Source organism: Mercenaria mercenaria, chromosome 2 (assembly GCF_021730395.1).
Source record: "Mercenaria mercenaria strain notata chromosome 2, MADL_Memer_1, whole genome shotgun sequence".
NCBI classification, from domain to species: Eukaryota; Metazoa; Mollusca; class Bivalvia; order Venerida; family Veneridae; genus Mercenaria; species Mercenaria mercenaria.
Window position 1 is genome coordinate 33,895,262 of NC_069362.1, and position 25,278 is coordinate 33,920,539.

Sequence of the window (25,278 nt, forward strand, 5' to 3'; positions counted from 1 at the left end):
ACAAGTGAAAAGAAAATGTTTAACGTCTTCAATATCTTCTCCACAAGAACAGATTGAGTCCTGAGACAGATGGTTGCAAAATAAATGAAAATTACTGCACGCGTTTCTAAGCCTTGCATGAATTATAGAAAATTTTCTTTTTCCTACAAGATACCATTTTGGAGTTTCTGTAGTTGGAAAAACGGTATTTTTTAACAATCTTTTAAAACTTGATAAGGTGTTTGTGGCTCTTATTTCAGGACTCAAATTGTTCCAAATATCAATAGCAGAAGGCACAAAGGAATTAGAAAATATCTGAGTTCTTCGACTGAGGATTATAAAATTTTCAGCGTTCTTAAGTTGTAATGTGTAGAATTGTTGACAATGTTTGGAAAAATATTATTCAAATACTCGGGCGCATCACCATTGCGAATTCTAAATGTGATTTAAAGTTTTTGATATAATCGTCTGTCAGATAGTGAGAGCCAGTTAATTTCCTGATATAAATTTTGAATTGAGACAGACCGGGTAAGTCCAGTTACAATACGGGCAGCTTCATGTTGAATTTTTTCTAGTGTTTCTTTTTCGTACTGAGTACAGCCGTCCCACACTACAGAAGCATATTCTAAAACAGGTCTTAAGAAAGATATATATATTTGATAAAGAGTCTGTCTATTAAGAGTATACTTTAATTTTCTCATCATACCTAACAATTTTGAAGCTGATGTAGTTATTTGGTCAATGTGGTCATGCCATTTTCCATTTGAACTTAGTGTTAAACCTAAGTGTTTATGTCGTTCAACAAATCTTACAGGTACGTTATCAAATGTCAAAAATGGTTTGTTGATATTTTGTTGTAAAGTAAAAAACATTGCTTCTGTTTTATTCGGATTAAAATCTACAAGCCATTTTTTAGACCATGCATTTATCATGGCAAGATCATGGTTAACAATTCCTTCAAGATCAGTCAAAGAAGATGTAGTACATGCTAAAGAAGTGTCATCCGCAAAAAGACGTGCAATACATAACAAATTCTCAATGATGTCATTAACATATACTAGAAAGAAAAGGGGCCCAAGGCCTGAGCCTTGGGGCACCCCGGCATTGACGCTGAGAGGTTCAGATAAAGAAGAGCCAACAAAAACTTTCTGGTTTCTGTTTTCAAGATAACTCTTGGTCCATTTTAACAAATTTCCTTTGATACCATTTAGTTGTAGTTTATAAAGGAGACCTTTGTGCCAAACTCTATCAAAGGCCTTAGAGATGTCACAAAATACAATACAAGTATAAGTTTTGGTATCTAGAGATTGAACAATTTGATGGTACATATCTAATAATTGATAAACCGTAGAATGTCCTTTCAAAAAGCCGGATTGTTTAGAGTAAATAAGTTTATTAGCTACCAAATGGTTATACATGTGTTTGTGTAGAATTCTTTCCATAAGTTTTCCTAGACAACTTAAAAGTGAAATAGGACGATAATTAGAAGTCAATTTATTATCTCCTTTCTTAAAAAGTGGCATTACAATTGCTGATTTCCAAATTTCAGGAAAAACACATTCTGACAAAGACCTATTGAATAATGTACAAGAGGTTTGGAAATTGTTTTGCAAATATTTTTCAATACTTTATGACTAATTAGGTCTTCACCGACCGCTTTATTAATATCTAAGATTTTAATTATGTCCTGAATTTCTGATTCTTGTATTTCTATAGTAGATAAACTAGCATCTGTATAGTCGGGCATATGCGATGGCACTTCATCAACGTCATCAAGGTGTGATATTGATGCAAAGTATTCATTTAGACAATTAGCTTTTTCAGAGTCAGAGAAGTGGTACGTTTCTGTGCCGTCAGAATTACAAGTTTTCAAAGGGGGGGGGGGGGGGGGGGGGGGGGGGGGGGGGGAACTTCTGAAAAATTTTTAGTTTTAAGAAAACTACGCAGAAGCTTCCAATATTGTTTTTGATTGTTTGTATTCAAATCGACAAGGCTGTCCTCCAAATTAACATAAAATTTTTCTCTGGCACTTTTTTTTTAAATTGTTTACTTTGTTTCTTAATTTTTTATAAGTATTCCAATGGTTTGTATTATGAGTAGCAATTGCAATGGATTTTTGTCTATCGCGTTTGCGAGAATACAGTCTTATGGTTGAATCATACCATGGTTTGTCGTATGGTCTGATAGTGACTTCTTTATATGGTATACACTTTTTCATATAATCTAATAGTTTTTCAGTAAATAAAACTGCACCATCATTAACGTTAATAGAGTTAAGAAACGACCAATCAGCATTTGCAATATAGTTATTTAGGGACTGAAAGTCGGCTCTATTGTATAACCATACTTCCCTTTTATTGGACATTTGACAAGAAAACGGGGCTTTGAAAAATGCACAAGTCGCTTTATGATCACTGATATTGTCAGGAACTGTAAAAACGTCACTGTGTAGACACGATAAATCATCAGAAACTAGAATTGGATCTATAAGTGTAGATGAGGTCGCCGTGACCCGTGTCGGATTTGTGACTACATTATCTAGATTATATAAAAGCATGATCTGTTTTAAGTGGCAATTATGTTTAAACTGATCTTCATTTATATCTCCAACGACAATTAAGTTTTCATTCATATCTAAAGCATTGTCTAGCATTACCGCTAAATCGTTCCAAAATGCTACAGGCTTATTTGGCGGTCGGTAAACGCAGCACAGTAAAAAAGACATAATACCTAATTTAACTTCTAACCAAATAGCATCTACTGAAGGATTTTCAAATTCTAGTTTTCGGCAAGATACTATTTTTTCAGAAACGTATATCAAAATTCCACTTGAGTGTGCAGTAGAATCTCGACGATACAAACAGTTGTTATAACCTTGAATAAACAATTTTTCATTTTCAACAATGTCAGTAAGATGTGTCTCTGTGAAGCAGAGTATGCAAAGTTCTAGGTTGTTATTGCGATACTTTGAAAGTTATCGTGATAAAGTGACTTTTCTGAAAAGATTATCTCAGTAGTGGAAGTTTCGTGGAAATATTATTGCATTGCGATAATTTACACCAGTATCTCGATAGTTTTCTTGCGTAAGTGCCGCCAGTTACCATTTCAGCGATTATCTTGATTTTTCGAACTTTTCTGAAAACATTATAGATGGAGGACATTAAATGAGTGTCTTTAAAGAAAAAAAGAACTGGAAAAAAAAAAGATATAATGAGTGGCTCTGTCGATGAACAGGTCCATCACGCCCGTATTAGAAATAATTGTAGTAACTTACATTAATCATCTAAAATACACTCCAAAATGTAACTGTGGTCATAATTTCGAAAATGCTGAACATTATTTTTTCCGATGTCGCTTATTTGCTGACCAAAGAATAATATTATTTCGTAATACACGACCGTTTCATCCGATAAATACTAACAAACTATTATTTGGAATAAGTAGTCGTACTGATGAAGAAAATGTTACACTATTTGCAGAAGTTCAAAAATTTATAAAGAATACAAAACGTTTTTACTAATGTTTTGCTACTGAAGCCCCTATGTTATTTCCGATGTAGATGATGGGCCCACGGGGTAGTTGGGTTGGTGCGGGTGCCGGCTGTCGAACAATTCAGAGGAATCGTCCCTCCTTTTTTCTCTAACTGGATTTCTGATTATTTTTCAATCATTAAAATATTTTTTTTCTTTGTGAAACAATGATGTTAGATCTATCTAATCTCAGTTCAAAGTTATTTTTTTTTCATCTTCTTTACAGTCATTTTCTCCTTCGTTTTCTCACTTCTTTGATCAGAAATTAATAAGTTTTAAAGCATATTCTTTTTTTTTCATTCATAGTTAAAAAGTTATCATAGACATATAATCTATCACTTTGTTTACAGAGCTGTTAATTTGACTTCATGTGGAACGGGCCGTTTGCTGATGTTGATATAACCCGTGGCCCAATCCATTTGTATATGTTACTTTTGTGTTCATACTATTGTACATATGCCTAATAACAAATACAATAAAATATTATTAAACTAAACAGAAATGATTTCTTTTTTATCACATGTTGGCTTTTTGTGAACACCTTTTGCAATCATCTACGCGGTATTTATTCTAATAAGATGTGTGGCATTGGTCTGCTGATGCGTCAAGTGTGGTGTGCTGTGTGTTGTGTGCTTGTCACCTTCCGCTTTCAGCCTCCACCGCTGGCTAGCCTTCTGGTGAAAAAGTAGCCAAGCGCATAAGTCTTCCCTGCCAGTACATAGCCTCACTGCAGACAAGCCCTTTTGCAGTGCCTCCGAGTTGGCGCCACACGGTAACTGAGCACCTTGCGGCCTCAGGCAGAACTGCAGGGGACTCGGAAGAGGTCTGACCCCAGACACGTGGCATGCCAGGCCCACAGGTGTGTGGACACGCCCTGATGCCTATGAACAGACCCCCAGCTATGGGACAAATAGCTCCTGTGTTCCCAGGATAGGGTTTAAACTCGGAACTAAGGGTGAGGTAACCCCGAAAGAAACCTAGAGAGTTGAAGACAGAGGTGCTGGGCCATTGGCACTCTCTTAACGAACCACAGCACCATGCAATATCGCTATGACTACACAGCCATCCGGTATTCAACAATGTGGTGCTGAATCTTTGAGGTCCCTCCAGGTGGATTCAGTGCCGGGCTCTGAGCCTCGACAGAGTCCACCCACAGGTACCGGGGGTCCCTTCTTTAATCCACAACATGCAAAGAGAAGGAGGAGGAACATACCAAGGAGAAGAACCAATCCGCATCAACCTTTCAGGCTGATGCATTGAAATGCGGAGGATGCTTCAACAAGAAAGCTGAACTTGGGCATATCCTCCATGAGAAAGACATCAATGTCTGTTGCATTCAGGAAACTCACCTGCAGCCGGAGAAATCCTTCAAAGTCAGAGGATACCAGTATTTTCGCTGTGACAAAATTGGCAGACGAAAAGGAGGCATCATGACATTGGTCAGGAACAACATCAGCGCTGTCCAGACCAACACACATATGGATGACTCTGAGTTCCAAGTTCTGAGCCTCAGAAAGAACGAGTTCAATTTGAAACTTGTGAACATATACTCTCCAAGTGACAAAGCTCTGTCCCTTGACAAAGTTACAACTGATGAAACCAGGTTCATCACTGTAGGAGACTTTAACAGTCACTCACAAAGCTGGGGATATGACCACCTGGATAAACGTGGAGAGGAAGTGTAGACCTGGCAAGATGATAGCAAGCTAAACCTCATCAACAAGCCAGATGATCCCCCAACCTTTTACTCCACAAGCTGGCGAACAACATCAACCCCTGATCTTGCTTTATGTACTGATGACATACATGGACATGTCAAGCGGGAAGTCAATGAACAACTAGGAGGTAGCGACCATCGCCCAGTCCAACGTACTATGGACCGTATCGCCTCTAATTCACCTAACATCCCCAGATGGAACTACAAGAAGGTCAGGTGGACCTTTTAACAAAGTCTGAGTGATGAGCTCTGTAAAGACATTAGAGTGGAAGGTAGAGACATCAACCGGGTTGTCAAAGACTTCAATGCCAGTATACTTAAGGCTGCTTACAGCGCCATTCCAAGGGGGGCAAGAAAGGACTATAAGCCCTACTGGAGTGATGAGTTGGAGAATCTACAGACAAAGTTATCAGAAGCCAGGGAGGAAGCAGAAAACAATCCCTCACAAGAAAGTAACCTCTCTCTAGAGCAAGCCTCAGGCACAAACGGGAAGCACAGAGGAAGAGCTGGAGATGACCAAAAGCTGTGGAGACGGAGATTGACGAGACAGCTGAACGATGAAGAAACAGGAAGAGGCTCAGTAACTTTAGAAGAGAATGGTGAACTGTTGACGGGTAGACAAGCGGCAAACACGTTTGCCTCTAACTACAAAGATGTTTCCAACATCCCCATCAACAGGGAACGGCAAAGGGAAGTCCGAAGAGAAAAAAGGAAAGGCAGACAAACCAAGTGACACCAGAATGCATGAAGCAGAGTCTTAAACTGCATGAGCTACAGACAGCTCTTAGGCAGTTGAAGACAAAGAAGTCTTCTGGACCAGATGGAGTCACAAATGAAATGCTGACCCATCTAGGCACTGCAGCAATTTGCAAACTCCTGGAAATTTACAACTACAGCTGGTCACAAGGACTGCTTCCACAGATATGGAAAAAGACAGTCATGATCCCCATCCACAAGAAAGGGAAGGATCCAAAGAAGGCTGCAAGCTATCGACCAACCAGCCTTACCAGCTGTGTTGGAAAGACCATGGAGAGGATTGTGAATGCACGTCTGAAGTGGTACATGGAGACTAACAACCTATTCGCAACGCAACAAGCTGGCTTCAGACAGGCTCCACTGAGGACCAGACCACTTATCTATCGCAAGAGATAGAGGACGCCCTCCAAGAGCAGAAAGTCGTGCTTACAGTATGGATTGATCTGCAGAGGGCGTTTGACAAAGTCTGGACTGATGGACTCCTCGTCAAGCTGATGAGGACTGGAGTAGGAGGTCACATGCTGAGGTGGATTAAGTCATACCTCCACAACAGGAGAGCAAGAGACAGTTTAGAAAATGCCAACAGTAGGAAGTTCCTGTTGCGTCATGGTGTCCACAAGGCTGAGTCTTATCCCCTACACTCTTCTTGCTTTTCATCAATGATCTGGTGTCTGAACTACCGAAAGGAGTTAAGGCTGCTCTCTACGCTGACGATCTGGTGTTATGGTGTAAGGAAGAACATGCCACTACAGCCACATGCATGATGCAAGAAGCCATCAACAAGATTGGTGTGTATCGATCAATACGGAGAAATCGACCACCACACTATTCTCCCTGTCGTCAAAGCAGAGGGCGGGTAAAATCAAGATGGGAAATACCCCGCTGATTGAAGCAGACGAGGCAAAATACCTCGGAGTGACCTTTGACAAACGGCTAACCTGGAAGCCCCACATTAGTCAAGCAGAAGGGACGCCCGTAGGAAGCTTGCCATGATGCGCAAACTTCTTGCTGGAACAACGTGAGGAGCAAATGAGCAAATACTCAAGACAGTATATCAGGGAACAGTGAGACCCCATTTAGAGTATAGCTCAACTGCCTGGTCCACTACTGCCAAAACTAACCAACAGGCTTTAGACAAGGTTCAGAACCAAGCATTGCGGATCATGATATGTGCTACAAATTCTACACCAATCTCCTTCATGGAGAATAAAATAAAATCCGGAAAGTAGATCCCTCGGAAGCACCGAGAACAAAGCTAACATGCACACAGCCGTTACAAGACAGAAGACATGCAAAGGTTCTGCTTCAAGCAGAGAAGTTCAGGTCTTTTCAAGACCATCCCATGAAAGCCAAGCTAGATGGCTACACAAAGAATCCGCTCAAACATAGCAGCTTCGTACATGAGGCAAAGAAACTCAACCGAGAGTTCAAAACTGAGCTGAGCATACCAACGACTCCCCTAGGTAGTGAAGACATTATAAACCCACTAGCGAATGATCTGTCCTCAGTGACTTTGAGACTTGCTGTTCCTCGTCTTGACCGCGGGAAGCACGAGGATGAAGGCATTCGGAAAAGCCTCACACTTGCTGTGATAAATGAAGACTATCATCCGGAATCATGGACTCATGTCTATACAGACAGATCAGCCACATGCGCCGTCAAAGATGGAGGAGCAGGAGTTTTCATTCAATACCCATCTAGCAAGACAGAAACACTACATGCAGCCACAGGAAAACACTGCAGCAATTACAAGGCAGAGAATGAAGCACTCATGGAGGCCGTCTCAATGGTTGAAGACTCGGCAGAAGAAAGCTCCTCAGTCGTCTTTCTCACAGATGCACTGTCTGTCATGGAAGCTCTGATCAACAATAAAGCTCCGCAGCTAGCCAGGAGAATGCAGAGTCTGAGTATAACCTGCAAAGTAGCACTTCAGTGGATTCCATCTCATTGTGGACTTGCAGGCAATGAAGAGGCAGACAAACTGGCTAAGCTAGGAGCTCAGTCAGAGCAACCAACAGAGCCTGTGAGTTACAAGGAGAAAGTCACAATCATCAAGGCACTAACGAGACCAAGGATGGAGGAAGATGCTTTTCATCTCCTTGATCGGTCTGAACAAATGATGATGGTCAGGCTCCGCTCAGGGCACAACAAGCTTAATGCTCACATGTACAAGAAATACAGACTGGCATCATCGCCAACTTGTCCATGTGGTGAAGAAGATCAGACTGCGAAGCATATACTTCAGAGATGTAAAAGGCCTGATCAGGTGCGAGCTGCTACTTGGCCGATAGATACCTCAATCCACCAGAAACTGTATGGACGCATTGAGGATCTGCGGCAAACCACAAGTTTCATCGAGGCTACTGGTCTGACAGTGTAGTGGCGAACGACAAGAAGAAGAATCCTAATAAGACTACTATTTTTGTCATACTTTCGTATTGGAATTACATGTACAATTTGTACCACTATCCATTCGGTGTTTTAATCCGCCTCACCTGGAGGGACACCTTTTTGGTAAATATGTAAGAAATAAAATGAGCGTTACACTAATGCGTTGATTGAGGCATTTTGTGTCTCACTCAGATGTCAACGAATTTGCATTTCATGTATGGTCTATAACTTATGTATTTTTCAACAAAATGAAGAATATTCAAATCACCTGGCATAAAATAATACGACCTGTCAGATGCAATACCTATACACATAAATCAAAGGCCAAGATCAAAGTTACAGGACAAAGATTTAATGTTATTTTGCTTTTCTAAAATTTATATCTTTTTACTCTATCGTAGATAGTCCCTGTGGTTAAATATTGACGTATTTAATTGAAATATTGATAAAACCAATCCGTGTAAATAATTATACGTAAATTCATTGAACAGAAACAATTACAATCAGCTTAACCTAAAATCAAACTTCAAGTAATGAGAGTATATCAATAAATTATAAATGACTGCTTTATTTCCATTGCTTACATCCTGGGAATAGTAAAAGACTGTTTGGTAAGCCGCAAAAATGAACGGTTTAATCCCACGAATGGAACTACCTCCAACACATCACCCAGAACGCAGATGCACTTCAAATATTATGTGACTTTTAGGACTCGTCAAGGCACAGATTGACGTCTTTTAACACGGAAATGAACATCACCAAATCATATAAAGAAAGCGTTGGTTTGTTATAACACATATAAAACATCATATATATCTTTCTGCAAAAAGTGTCATTTACTTCCCACGCCCTTTGTAATCAAGAATAGGGACTTATAAAGGGGTACTCAACAACCTTAGTACCTCACCAAGTTCGAAGAACTGTTACACGTCTTCCTTTTTGATGTATTTGCATTAATATTCGAGAACAAAACAAAGTTAATCAATCATATATTTCAGCGAATTTGATTGTCTCAAATAGTGTTACAACATGCCTTATTCTAGTTGTGGTAATTAAGCATAAAGTCGCGCTAAAGCACCTTTATATACCTGTAATCACACATACTCTGCTTACATTATTGTTACTTCCATCGTGAATAGCGTGATATATCTATTGTTGCCATAGAAATATAGCTCTTGATTCCACTTTTTACACCGCTTTTACACAAGCGCAACACTTGCGTTATGGTCTTATTTCACAGACACGACTTGGGCATCCTTGACATGTGTATTTAAATTTGAATTGCTGCGAAACACTTCTAAAAAATGTGTATACAGATCTTTGCTCTTTCAGTACTATCCTAAAACGACGTTAGGATGCAAACGAACATTTGGAGGATATTAAATGAATGTCTTTTGAAAACAGAATTGAAAAAAATGAAAGGCTTTGACGAGCATTTTATGATTTTATGGAAATACATAAATGTAACATTTGCTTAATCTCATATTAGCTTTTTCTGAAAATCTTGTACCATTATCTACGCGGTGTTTAACCCTGGGTTTGTCATGCTTAAGTATTGGAATTACATGTACAAACACATTGTACCATCATCCACCTGGTGTTTAATCCGTCTCAACTTGAGAGACAACTTTTTTGTAAATATGTTAGTAAAACAAGTATGCCCACGGGCAGAATGTCGAGCCCGCCGGCTGTCAAGTGCAAGTGTGACCTTGACCTTAGACCTAGGGACCTGGTTCTTGCGCAAGAAATGCTCCGGACAAACTTCAATTTAACCTTTGACCTCCAAGTGTGACCTTGACCTTTGAGATAGGAACATGGGGTTTGCACACGACACTCCTCGTTTAGGTAAACATTCATGCCAAATATAAACAATATTGGTCCATGCATGTCAAAGTTATGGTCCGGACAAAATCGGACGGACTCACACACGGACGCAAGAACGCACATAAACCGACCCGCCAAAAGTGACGACTAAGTCGAGCTTACCACGAGCGGGCTCGGCAAAAATGAGAGTTACACTAATACGTTAATAGGCACATTTTGTATCATGTCTCGTTACTAGTGTTACTTTTCATATCATCTCGTTTTTCGGACTTTGGCGATAGAATTAACTTGACAAGACAATTATTACTTTATAGCTCACCTATGCACAAAGTGCTCGGGGTGAGCTATTGTGATCACTCATCGTCCGGCGTCCGTCCGTCCGTCCGTCCACACTTTTCTTTATACAACATCTTCTCCTAAACCATCAGGCCAATTTTGATGAAACTTCACAGGGATGATCCTTGGATAGTCTTCTTTAAAAATTGTTCAAAGAATTGAATTTCGTACAGAACTCTGGTTGCCATGGCAACCGAAAGGAAAAACTTAAAAAATCTTCTTGTCCAAAACCGCAAGGCCTAGGGCTTTAGTTTAAACAGTATTTATTTCAATTAAGTAAACATAACATAAACATCGTTGTAACAAATACAGTTAGGGTTAGGAAAAAGTTACATGGTAACTTATCTGAATCCTTTCCTAATACTTACATCCAATAACATTTTGTTATGACATGATGCAACAAGATATGTACTGTTAGATGATTAAAACAGTATAGAAAAGTGATCTTAGAAGAAAATAAAGAAGTAGAAACAGGAAAAAAAGGACTGAGTATTTCTTCAACCTAATGTAGAAGGATGGAAAAAAAACGACACAAAAAGGAAAGAAAATAATGCAAAAATATATATATATTCAGCTACTCGGGGACCCCCACCCATCAACCGTTGTGGCTCGGATCAAAACGACCTGTCGCTGCTATGAACTGCTGAGCTTTGACTATAACATGCTTATTTTCTTCGAAAGACAGATGCTCGTGACCGAACAGAAGGTTGTCAATCGTGGCGGGAAAAGGGAGGTTAGTCAAAACATTTTGCCTTTGCTGGGTGTAGTTGGGACAGGATAAATAGAAATGTCTAACTGTTTCGACTAAGCCACAGCTACAGAATGGAGAGTCAATTAGTGAACGCCGATGGAGATCAAAGTTTAATGAACTACAACCCAGTCTTAGGCGAGTATGAAGCATTTGGAGCTTGCGCTGACCAATTTTAAACAGAGGGTTGGGTTTCAGATTGCTCCTTGCATTTAAAGCATTTTTGAAAGAATGGATGGATGGTCGTTTTGTCTGTAATAGAAACTGGTAAACTGTTCCATTCCCGTATTGCAGAGGGTAAGAAGGATGTTCTGTAGAACTCTGTTCTACATGGTATCAACGGTAACATTTCAGTGTGTCTAAGTTCAAACCTATGATCAACCCTGGGAGGAATCAAATTGCATAAGTAGTTCGGCACAAGTTCATTTTTCATTTTAAATAGAAGGGAAAGTTTATTTTTTCTACGTCTCTTAACTAAAGGCTCAATACTGGATTCGTTGTAAAGTTTATCTAAGTTACAATATTTAGTTGCTCCCGTAATTAGTCTTAATGCTTCGATATGAACGGACTCTAATTCTAATTTTAAGTAGTCGGAACAGTTGTCCCAGACGAAATCGCCGTATTCAAGTACAGGACGAATAAACGAGACATATAGTCGTTCTAGATTCTGTCTGGTTAAAAGGTATTTAAAGGAACGTAGAAGTGCAAGCCGTTGCCAGGCTTTATTGCCTAGGGCTTTGATATTTGTTCTGTAGCATCATCTAGTTGATCTCTACCAAGATTGTTCAAATTATCCCCTTAGGGTCAAATATGACCCCGGCCCGGGGGTCACATGGATTATATACACTTATATTGGGAAAACTTTGAAAATCTTCTTGTCCAAAACCATAAGGCCTAGGGCTTTGGTATTTATTATGTATCATCATATAGTGGGCTTGTACCAAGACTGTTAAAATGATCCCCCTAAGATGAAATATGGCCCCGCCCGGGGGTCACATGGTTTATATAGGAAAGAAACTTAAAAATCTTCTTGCCTGAAACCACAAGACCTAGGCTTTTGATATTTGGTATATAGCATTGCCTTGTGGTCCTCTACCAAGATGTTCAAATTATTCCCCTGGGGTGAAAAGAGGCCCTGCCACGGGGTTCCCTAGTTTTACATAGACATATATAGGAAAACACTTTAAAAATCTTCTTGACTGAAACTGCAAGGCCTATGCTTTTGATATCTGGTATGTTGCATTGCCTAGTGGACTACTACCAAAATTGTTCAAATTATGCCCCTGGGGTGAAAGAGGCCCTGCCCTGGGGGTCCCAAATTTTACATAGACTTGTATAGGAAAAAACTTTAAAATCTCCTTGTCTGAAAGTTCAAGGCTTATGCCATTGATATTTTGTATGAATCATTGCCTAGTTGATCTCTAACAAGTTTGTTCGAATTATGCGCCTGGAGTGAAAAGAGGCCCAGCCCCAGGGGTCACTTGATATATGAGTTATACTAGTATAGGAAAAAATACTGCAAAAATTATCAGATCATATACCCTAGACTGTTTAATCATAATTACCTGATGACCCCAAGTGATATGGGTCACCCGACCGTGACCTTGACCTACTAAACTACTTTCTTGATTTTTAAGATACAGCCTTGAAATTTGGAGGACATGTACAGTTTTGCACACTAATCTTAGAACTGACTTTCAGTGACCATGAATATGACCTATTGACCTACTTTCTTGTTTTTGAACCTTTAGCAAAGAAATTTGTTCAAGCAAGCAATTTAACTTAGGTTAGCGATATAGGGTCATCATGGCCCTCTTGTTGTTTTGAATGGAACGAACATCAATGCATGTAGTCCTCCATTCCTTTCTACTTTTTTGTTGGCAATATCTGTCATTGAACTTATCGCACGTTTATAATGACATATATAGAGGCTCTTACATGACCCTCATTAGATTTAAAATACATTAATGTAATACCAAAATTTTAACATGACCACGGTGTCACGAAATGTTGATATCCTCGAATAATATAATGATATGAGCCGCCCAATGAGAAAACCAACATCCGCGCAGGCTGGTCAGGATCCATGCTGTTCGCTTTCAAAGCCTATTGCAATTAGAGAAACCGTTAGCGAAAAGCATGGATCCTGGCCAGACTGGGCGGATGCGCAGAGTGGTCTGGATCCATGCTGGTCGCAAAGCCACCATATTGGTTTTCTCATGGCGCGGCTCAGTTATCATTTACCTCCTTCTCCAACAAAAATACACATTATTCAAAACTAGCAAAAATATTTGTTAGGATACATATCTATAGATATTTAATTGTCAAATAGCAAACCAAACTTAAAGTTGTTTCGATAAATGGCAGGATAAAGAAAATAGAATAAATGGAAAACCACAGGTCGCCAAACACGACATAATGAAAATGTTGCAGGCTCGGTTTGATTGAGTCTGTTTGTGGACGGTAGTGGAAATACAGGCTACCGTCCGCACCCTCTAGCCCCGGGCTTAGATGAACTCAAAAGTTAGACATGTCATAAGTACCAGAATATAATTTAGAGATATCCGCAGATGTATTCATACGGGCGGTGCACATGGAATCTTCAATGATACACTCAGTGCAATAATGTTTTTGTCAAGATAATCTTGCCATATAACGGAATTCTCTCCATTGAACTTTTGTGGCTTTTTAAAATTAAGTTGAGGATATCATAGTATTATGCGATTTTGTTGAAACTTTAATTGGCACTAACCTTGAGCATTGTGTCTTTTATTGAGTCAAGAATATAAATAATACTGTGTAAAATAATAGGCCGTAATCTATTATTGACGCATTAGGCCTACAATCAGATTGCATGATTATGCAAAAAGGTTACATTTTATTTTTATACTTATTCGTTCTTTTTTGTTTATTTATAAAGACGCCCTTTGATGTTTATATCAACGTTCTTATTGTGTGTTATAGACAACATATCTTTCTAACAGGTAAATGTAAGTTCTGCGTGATATGAAGGATATTTCATAAACATCGAGGAGGGGCATCAGACGTGGGTATACGTAAACAAGTGCGGGAACCAGGGCAAATACTCTTTTTTTTCGTTGGTACAGAAAGCAGTTTTATCTGCGAAACCGATTTTTTCCGTCCATGAATGTTTTAAATGTGAGTACATACACGCGGAGCTTTCCTTTCTACTTTGTTTTGTTAATAATAATCCCCAAGCATTTCAAGTCCATCTTAAACGCAGTTTTCACTATTTATGATCTAAATGACTGATATCAGAATTAAATACTTACGATAAACACTTGCCATAGATCCACACTGGTAAATAAAACATACTATTCGAAAATAATAACCTTCAATGGATGCTATGATTAAAATATGAAAATGTTACATTTCTTGTATTAATTTGTCATGGAATTACATACAATTGAACTGAATTTATTTGTTGATCTTCGAAAAATGTTTCAGGGTATTTGTTAGCGTCATTTGAATAGCGGGGAGTAATTCTATTTACATCGTCTTGTAATAATTGAACAGAGTAGGTGTTAAAGACTGAGGTTAGGCGCCAGTAAACTAGCTTAGACCCCCAGTGGTGTTTTTTCACCGACTATTCCAAAGCGGTGCCCTATTGTATTCCTTCGTTATGTATGTCTGTATCTGTCTCTTATATCCATTTGTGTGCATATGTTTATCCCCTGTGTACATTTTCCCATGTGGAGTGCAGTATTGGCGGCTGCGTCCTTAGAATGCGGCTTTCCTTTGGATTTTTGTCCTTGCTTTCTATTAAGAGGTCATGATGAAAAAGCTAACGCTTAAAATCAGAAATGATTACACATTTATTTTTCAATAGCATTCTTAAAATCCAAATCGTCGCTTAATAGTACAGTTACCACTAACGTTTTTTTTTCTGGCTTTACTGTAAACTATCTGTTTTAACACTGCGCCAATGATCTCCATCAATTTAGCATCACTTGACATTATTTTCAAAGTCAAAGACGGTAGATATATTTCAACAAGTTTAAAGAACATGACAAGGAAAAATTTAAAATATAAAACTTTTTCGCGCAAAAATGACTTTTTTTTTTATCAACAATGTATATATAGTTCAGTACCATTTCCAATGTATCCTATGACCATTTGCGTTTACAAGTGAATTTCTTATCAAGTCCTTGTTAACTTTTCCTTTCTTTACAATATGCATTAGAAATTCATATCCTAGTATATAATTAAAAACAACTTTAAGAGTACGTTATGTTTTATTAAAAAGGGAAAAAAATAACATACAAAAAAAAAACAACTCAATATCGGTCACTAACCCATATGAGCCGTGCCATGGGAAAACCAACATAGTGGGTGTGCGACCAGCATGGATCCAGACCAGCCTGCGCATCCGCGCAGTCTGGTCAGGCTCCATGCTGTTCGCTTTTAAAGCCTATTGGAATTGGAGAAACTGTTAGCGAACAGCATAGATTCTGACCAGACTGCGCAGATGCGCAGGCTGGTCTGGATCCATGCTGGTCGCAAAGCCACTATGTTGGTTTTCCCATGGCACGGCTCATATTTATCAAACGAATTTTACAAAATAAAAGCGTACTTGTTGAAATTCTTTGTATGAATTCTCTGAAGATGTTTTTACAGCTGAGACATTTGAAAAAACAGTACTTAGTGTCATTTCTGGTTATACAAAATTGACTCACCCGTAATTCTACCTCAGTCACTAAAGTTTCGACATCCGGTTCCATATTTGTTATATGAATAAGCGAACACCTGGATTTGTTTCTTTCCTGTTTCAACTATGTACACAGTCCAGCAAACAGAATTATGTCAACGTATGCTAATATACATTTGTTAAAATTCAGATTAAAAAATCGCCAATAATTACTGTACAGTCAATGGTGTCATACTCCTTTTGCTACCATAGAAACAGACAAGCTTTTGCTTATTGTAATAAACACCTTTAGCCTACAACGTTGAATCTGTGTTATCAGAAAGGATTGACCGTAAATTACAATACGTGCAGAAATTGATAGCACCAGACAATGAACAACAAATTTTAATATTTTTTAAGTATTATAAGAGTAGTTAAATCACGACGGCTTGCAAAATAAAAGACTGGCTGCTATATGAATAGCAAGCACAGTTAATTTAATACTTATGCATTCTGGGAACAATATCAAAGGGTACTTCTTATGAATACGGATAATTTTTTGTCTCCGTCTACCAATACCACCTGAAATTTATATCTCAGGAGCTGTTTAACAAATTGCCACACACATGTAAACGTCATATACCAAAACACAAAGCGCATACGTGCTACTCCGCAAATCGTCTCACGGTGGGGAAAGTGGCAGCGTGACTAAATCAGTATTAATGTGCACGTTACAAAAGTGCTAAAAAATAACCGTTTCATATGTTTTTGTCACTATAACTCATTTTTTAGATACGTAATTATTTTAAAAAAATGATTATTCATAACCCCCAAGTCAAAACAGTTTTCATACATCTGTAACTTGATTTAATCTCCTTCTTGTTTTTTTGGTATTACATTCCCAAAAAAAAATAAAGAAAGAAGCAAAAAATTTGGTAAAACACTCTGTTTTACAAATTACACTTACACATATTCTAAAATTTTGCTGATCAGGTTTGAAAATAAAGCATACATTGGGCGTCCTATACCAAAATATTTCTTAAGATGTGACTATTCAGGAATATTAAAGTATCGTAAACAAAGGGTCGGTTTACGTCCATTCTCTTTAGAGGGATTCCAAAGTAACTACTTCAAGGGTAACTACACTCACAATTGAGCATTACTTTGTCTTAAAAATGACTGCTGTAAATGTTATTATAAATAGTTGTATGTACACGCGTACAGTTGCTTAAACTGATGGTTTTGGTCGGCATACCAAATACTGCGAAATGGCAGTTTCACTTTTACGTAAGTCGTCTGTTTTCCGTTGGGTACCGTTGCGTTCTCACGCTTCTTTTCGGGCCCTTTCGTAATAATTTATATTGCCTAATTTGTTATTTCTTACATCTTTCCAACCGTGATGCATTCCTCAGCATATCTTATCCCCTGTTTCATTATCTCCACTTTTCCTTTTTATACATACCCGAGCAATATCAAAAATAGTGAAATTGCAATATTTTCGCACATTCATACGGAGTCAGTCTTATGTCACATTGTGAATTCTGACCTTAGTGTTATATAAATGCTTAGTCTGAAGCCACTAGCCTCGAATTCTAAAGGATTACTGAAACATTTGACACAAGTCTAAGTTCAATGAATGTGGAGTACATAATTCCAATACAACAAAACTTCTAATGATGCTAATATTTTAACGATATGCCTTTAATTATTGGGAAAAAATATTGCTCGGTGCAAATGTTCAAACAGATAAAGGTAGTCATTGAACGACAATGTAATTGCGTAATCAGTCATGTTAATGCAATACCAGTTTCAAAGTCCATTATTTAGGTCTGACACAAATTTTTGAATTTTAACCTCTTTATGTTTCCATGGCAATCAAAAAAGACTGACTGAATAAGCCCGAGGCACTTGATTGATTTCTTTTGAATAACAGGTCAGTGAATGATAATGCATGATAAGAATATAAAATTTATTGACCCTTTATAACTTATCCCTTATGTGCTAAAAACGTTGATCTCAATAAACTCATGAAACAATATATATTTGTGCAAATAAAGAACTGTAACAAGTTTTTTTCTGTTGTGTATTTTTTAGAAAATGGGTCTCCGAAAAAATGTTTTTACAACAGTGGATGTTCAAGGACAATGCCTGTGTGCTTTAAATTTACGTTGCTCCGAAGAACATTTCGACCTGCAAATATTGAATTGTCTATAAAACATAAAAGTTTTCAGCGTGGTCTACTCTTTTGTTCACAAGGGTATGACTATATGACGTATTTATATTTCTTTTGTTTCTCCGTCAAAGCATATTAGGTGGCGGGCAATTAAATATTTGTTACTGGAAAATGTCACAGTACTACTTCCTCACTAGAGAACTGATTTTTAAGCTCGAATGAACTGTACTGGTTTGCAAAGAATGGATTGGCAAACATATATGTAAAATCTTCATAGCTATTCGATGATAGATTAATAGAGCTTCTAAAGGTGCTAATATTCCAACTAGGTTGAGAACGACGGCTACACATTTCACTGAGCATTTATGATGATATAAAACGAAAAAAAAAAGCCTTTCAGCATTTGCACGTTTTTAACAATGTATGGTAAGTCATTTCAGTTCATTTAAAGAATAAAGATGGTCGGCATACATGATAAATCAGTTTTGACTGTAGTTCCACCTGCGGAAAATTTACTGGGACGTCCCCTATCTAAAAAACATGTATTACCACTCATTGTTTAATTCATTAATGATATTCGAATATGTCCTGTTTATTTAATTGGTCAGAGACTTTAGACACTGACATCAGCTTTATTTATCAAATTAATAGGCCTGCGGTTACTTAGAATCTGTGAGGTTGCTCAATTACATGTGTAAAATTTTCTTTCCGAAAGTATAATTTGCATTTTCATAATCCCGTTTGGCAATATTACGTAACGGTGAGGTCCATTTCCATCAGTACAACAATCATGCAACGACCTTTTTTTATTTTCTGAGTTTTATACGTAATCTAAGTTTTAAAAACAATTCATCAAAATTTATATTGAAAATAATTCAATCCAAGCGGGCAACTACTTTAAGACCTTCTTGAAAGTGCCCTACCAATGTTAGTCACGTGTGTCTTTATGCGCTTTCAATAAGGTTTTCAGCTAACGTCAAGCACCATAATATTTTGTAAAGATATAATGCTATGAACCGAGTTTTTATATCAAAGTAATATAAATTAAGTTTTTCATGTTTTTTTCATCATTTTGGTAAAAAACATACTTTGTAATGTATTAAAGGAAACAATGATTGACAATCCTAAGTTTTACAGGCTCGCCGTTTTTACAATAATTCTGAAACATTTTAGTTTTATTAAGCCGATTATCTGTTTTGTTTTGGTATTATGACTTTTAAATAAAACAAAATAATTGAAAAACTTATAAGTTAGTGAGATAAATAATAAAACAGAACATTTTTTACTTTTTTTTAAACTTGACAAGATTAAGTATCATGTTGAAAAGTGACACTTGACACAAGGTGCATGGGTATACTGATTATTGGTTAGAATGATTGAAAAATTTCAATAACCTTACTTTTAGAAGTACGTAAAAATGACATTACAATTCACCAAATCACGCTAAGAATTCAAAAAACTGCTTTAGCAAAGACTCATATTGGGCAGTACAGTTGTGCTAACAGAATTACTTACTAGAAGACTGTTGCCATATAAATGGTGACCACAGTGTTCTGGAAACATGTGACTCAGAAAATACAAAATTGAATTGGATGACTAAAAACACTTGAAATCGCAAGTTTCGTTTAATGTTAAGTTCTGAATTCAAGTAGAATTACATTTCACTTCTTTTGCCATTTTGAATAATATGTTAATTGCCATTAATTTACTGTACTCGCTTTTTGATAATTTTCGTATTCCCTTTCCCTTCGCCTCAATCTATAGACACTCCCTCCTTTATAACTGAACTTTACACTTTCTTTTTTTATCTTACCGAAGATGTTTTGATATCATCCTAAGAGTGCAAATTGCTAATATTTTTCTCTCAATTTCTTACGTATCCACATGCAATATTTATTCTGTTTGATGGTATAACACCAAGAGTATAACTTTAGCCTCTATTCTAAAATATACTATAGAATGAAACTGTCTTGTTGTTTGTGAACATTTGAATGCATCTTCTATATTTTCAACAAAACAATGGAATGCTTTGGTCCATTACAAAGGAAATTGATGTGCATTTTTTTTAGCACGATCAAGACATATCATGCCTGAATATAGTTGGCAGGTCAAATTACGAAGGCGAACAGAACGTAGTATTGTCCACAATGACAAAACGCACGAAAAGTTGTAACATTTCGCCTAATCTCATAGATTTGCCAATAACGCGTTTATCGAACACGTTCCACTTTATTGTTAGGTTTGAACATATTGTTACTGTTTATATGTAGTAGCCAATGCTATTATGTATTCATTCTTTTATTGGCAATCAAAATATAGACTGATCGTGAAAATTAAGCCTCGAGGCACATTATTGCCATTCTGTGATTGAAACGACTATTGCTGATTTAAATATTATATGAAGTATAAAAATTAATACATGAATTATAACTTATCACCTTTAATAACTGTGCTAAATATCGTTCATCGTCATATATGAACTCTCACTGACCAGTTTCATTATTTGTGCAATACCTAAGTAACTGATGAACAAAGTTAAAATTCTTCTAAGCTCTGACGATGGCATTCATGCATTTTATATAAAACACGAAACAAAAGATGATTTATAATCGTGGACTGTTCAAGGACAAGCCTGTGGTTGTTTAACTTTACGGTTGACGTCAAAGAAATTCACCTAAATATTGAATGTAATATACACACATAGACAAGACAGCGTGGTCTATCATTTCTTGTTTCAGAAGGGTCAGAGATAACCTGACAGACACGTATGTTCATAGTGGATATTCTCCCGTAAGGAGGATTTCAGATACGTCAGCCGGGCTGCTTAATTAAAGTTTTTGTACAGAAATTGTCTACACTGACGTCATACTCACTAGGAATTCTGATTTAAAGCCGAATGTACTTTACTGGTTTCTAAAGGAAATTGATGAACATGATCATGAATAAAATCTTCATGAAGCTATTCGAAGACCAAGAGTGAATAGGCAGCTTCCTTAAAGGGGAATGCACAACATATGGCAACATTTATTTTTAGAAAGTACAAGGTGAAACATTTACACTGACGAAAACTTTATTAAGATCGGACTATAAACAAAAAAAGAGAAAGCCATTTAAGGTAGTTCTGCACGTTTGATAAGCCGGAAGTGATAGCGTAACGTCATTTTTCCGGATAACATAGAATAAAGACTGGATTCGGCGTACGGAAATGAAAATCATTTTATGAATTAATCGCAACCTGCGAGTAAATCTATTACAATGGTACTGTTGCCATATTTCTAGAGTCAAAACATGATATTAAAACATATCATATGTTAAATAATTCAAATTAATGACTTAAAATTAGCGCAAAATGTCCGGTTTACTTTAATCATGGTCAGAGATCTCAAAAATTAGCACACGGACCTATACATTTTATTTCATCAAATTATAGGCCATGCCGTTACTTAGAACTGTGAGAAGTTTCATCAAAATCTACATTGTAGAAAATTTTCTATTCGCGAAAATGTTATGAAAATTATGATTTTCCCATAGACTCCCATTATGAAATATTGCGTGAGGTCCCAATTTTCCAAATCAGTGCAGCAAAAAATCAAGCACACGACCCTATTTTTTTTATTTGCTTAATTTTATAGGTATATTCTGAAGTTTTGAAAAATCAGAGTTTAATCAAATTCTACATTGTAGAAATAATTTCAATCCAAACGTGCAGAACTACCTTAAATACCGTTTCTTTAATGAAAGTGCTACCCTACCAAGTTGGGCATTGATGTCATCGTGATGTCCTTATATGGGCATTTCCACATATGGTATTTCAGTCAATAACGACTATGAGAATAATATTTTGTAGGTTATAATGTAATGAACCTGAGTTTTGTGTTCAAAAGTATATATCTTAAGTTTATGTTCCATGTTTTATTTCACATCATTTTGCCGTAAAAACCATAATTTGTAATGCCTATTAAAGGAAACAATGATGACATCACTGTGTTCTACATGGCTGCCGTTTTCTTAAATCAATAATATCTGAAATGCCTTATCTTTTTATTTTTATTTGAAGCCCGATTTTCGTTTGATTTTCGCCTATTCATATGCTTTCTAAATAGATACATTGTCAAATGTAGCTATTCCCCTTTGAATAAACCTTATAAGTTTATTGTGTACCTTAAATATATATACATGAATATTATTATTTTTTTTTAAACTTGGACGACTTGGAAGTATCAGCTGTTGAAAAGGTGACATTGACACGGAAGGTGATAGGATATACTATTATTGTACGATATATAAACAATTATCAAATAACCTTACTTTTGTTCCCAGAATACATACATTGTACAATTACAAATCACTGCAAATCACGCTAAAATCAAAATAATTGTTCGCACAATGCATCAGTAGTTGGGCAGGTACAAGTTGTTGCGTTTACACAGGAATTTATTACAGAAGACTTTGCCATACTCCAAATGGATTGACAACAGTATCTGGAAACAGTGGGACTCGAAAGATACAAAAATGAATTAGGATCTAAAATGACACATATACATGAAGTTATGTATAATGTTAAAAATATGCGTTTGAAATAACGTTCCGAATGGTACATTTCTCTCATTCTCTCAAGTATTTGAATAAATGTAAAACTTCCCCATATAAAATGTCACTTACTCGGCTTTTCTTATAAATTTGTCGTATTCTTTCCCTTCGCACAGAATCTATAGAACTGCCCTTTCACATTTATAAATGAACTTTAAAACACATTTCTTTTTTTATGTCTGTCACGGAAGAGTGTTACTACAATGTATTTTATCACGATTCCCAAATAAAAGTGGGAAATGGGATAATAAATTGTTCTCATCTCAATTTACTTACAATCCCACAATGCAATATTTTATTCTGTTTGATAGGAAAACAAGAGTATAATTTTGAGGAATCAGTTTCACGGAAATATATAAGAACTGAACTGTTCTTGTGTTGTGCTGAACATTGTGAAATGCATTTCATATAAAAAACGAATGGATGGCTTAATGGTCCATTACTAAGGGAAAGTGAGTTGGCAATTTTTTTCATAGCCAGTGCATAGACTTCTGCAAGACACTAAATAATGAAGATTGGCAGGTCAAAATTTACAGAAGGTCTTTGGAACTCAAAGAAATGTATGTGTATTATGTTGAAATTTCAATGAATCGACAGAATGACCCCCCAGGTCTTTTTTAACTTTCTCCATACTTCATAGAAAAATAATTGTACATATACTGCGATTTATTTCGAATTTCTACATACCAACTTTCATTTTCCAATAAAATGAAATAGTTTCTGTGCTTTTTAAAAGAAATTAAAATGTTCACTTTCCTTAGTATTGGACCTTTAATGAACAGACCCAGTCAAACCGAGTCTGCTTTTACTTTGCTTGGTTAAATTCTATGCTTCCAAAGGGCTTTTTAGTAATGTGATATTGACCAATTTATTTTTACATTTACAGTTTACGATACTATTTCAAATTTACTGCATATTTCGTTATTTTATTATTGATTTTATTGCATCAGCTCATTACATCATACATTATTTACATCAGCGCAGGAAACCTGATGATTCTTTTGTTTTATCTGACAGCATGAATTTCTTCTGTACATTGTCAACCTTTCGTGTCTCAGTTGTAATCTGATGTAGCCATTCTTCCGAATGCATTAATTTCACTTTGAAGACCATGATAAAGATCAAGTAGGAAATAAATACGCTTGAAGAATGCAACATCCTCAAATCGCAACCTCGTATAGCATTGTATGTTTGGATGTGTATTTGCATGTCATATACACAAGGATTCATGAAGACAACGATATAACGGACAAGGTTGCGCCGTCTTGGAACGGTCATTGAAACAAAACTTCACTGGGGAGCTTTAATTGGTTTATAGTGAGCATATAACCTTACTCTTAACTCCATCATATTCCAAAGTGACAGGGCGGTGTAAATAAAAGTTGCCGCCGTGAACACATGTAATATGGTAAGAAAAATGCCCTTTCCAACTGATTAACTTCTCTGTGGGTTCTTTTCCAGGAAAACAAGAATGAACATGTGAATTTATTTCTACTTTGAGTGTTTTTGGAGCGGACGAAATCAATGATAATAAAAAAGAAATATTCAGTATAATTGACCTTAAGAAAAGCTCGAGCAAAATCTTTAAAAAAGTGAACAAACGGAAGAATTATTTAGCCTTTTTTCAAAGTTATAGGGTAATTATGTAGAGGATATTTGTTTGTTTTGAGTGAATATGGAATATATCTCACCTCGAAGTGAGAAAATTTCAAATATTTTCACGACCGCGTAGCGCGAGTGAAAATGTGAACATTTTCTCACTTCGAGGTGAGATATATTCCATATTTACGAGAAACAAACAAATTTTCTTTTTATTTTATGCTCAATTACGTTGAGATGTGCATTTTGCAACTATTTTTAATCTCAGCGCGGGAAACAGACGCGCGTAAACAGATATGACATCAGACGTGTTGTGACCTTAGAAAGATGCACACAACATAAAGTTCCATTTTATTTTATTTTTTTGCTGCATAACGTTATGAAATTCTCATTAAGTAAAATAATTTGAATTGAGAATTTACTATAAAGAACAAAGTGCGACTACAATTTTCATCCTGTTTTAAGCAAATAATTTAAAAATCATACACAATGTATGAGGGGGCGGAGCTATATCTGTCACAGTGTGAAAATATAGATTTCATATTTTCACTGTGTGAGTGATGAGATATAAAAATATTTAACTGATAGAATGCAGTATTTCACTAGTTCGCATAAAATTTATTTTTCAAACTTTTAATAGCGAGCTCGAAGAGCAGGCCCGAAGGGCCTGCTCGAGAATCGAGCTTTACGGTAACGCAAGTATACTTTCACACTTGGTGATGGATTTGAAAAGTTTCGTCGGAAGTTTTAAAAAAGCGCACCCTAGCGGACTGGTGCTCACAGGAAGTACTTCTTTCCGGAGTGAATACAGAACTTCATTCAATTGCTAAAAATTACTCATCACTTAACAATAATGAAAAAAATGATTTCCAGTTGTTTGAAAAAAATATTGTTTTCATTTAAAAGATCAAGCATCGGCCAGAAAATGGAAAAAATGTCATAATAAGCCAAAAGAAACGGGAACGCGGTAATGACGTCACCGTGACA

General features: G+C 36.6%; 1 protein-coding gene across 1 annotated transcript in view; it reads right to left on the reverse strand.

Annotated features, from left to right (window-relative positions):
• LOC123563676 (ras-related protein Rab-37-like) overlaps positions 1 to 25,278 on the reverse strand; it is a 200,313-nt gene that overhangs the window by 90,307 nt on the left and 84,728 nt on the right. The window lies entirely within an intron of this gene.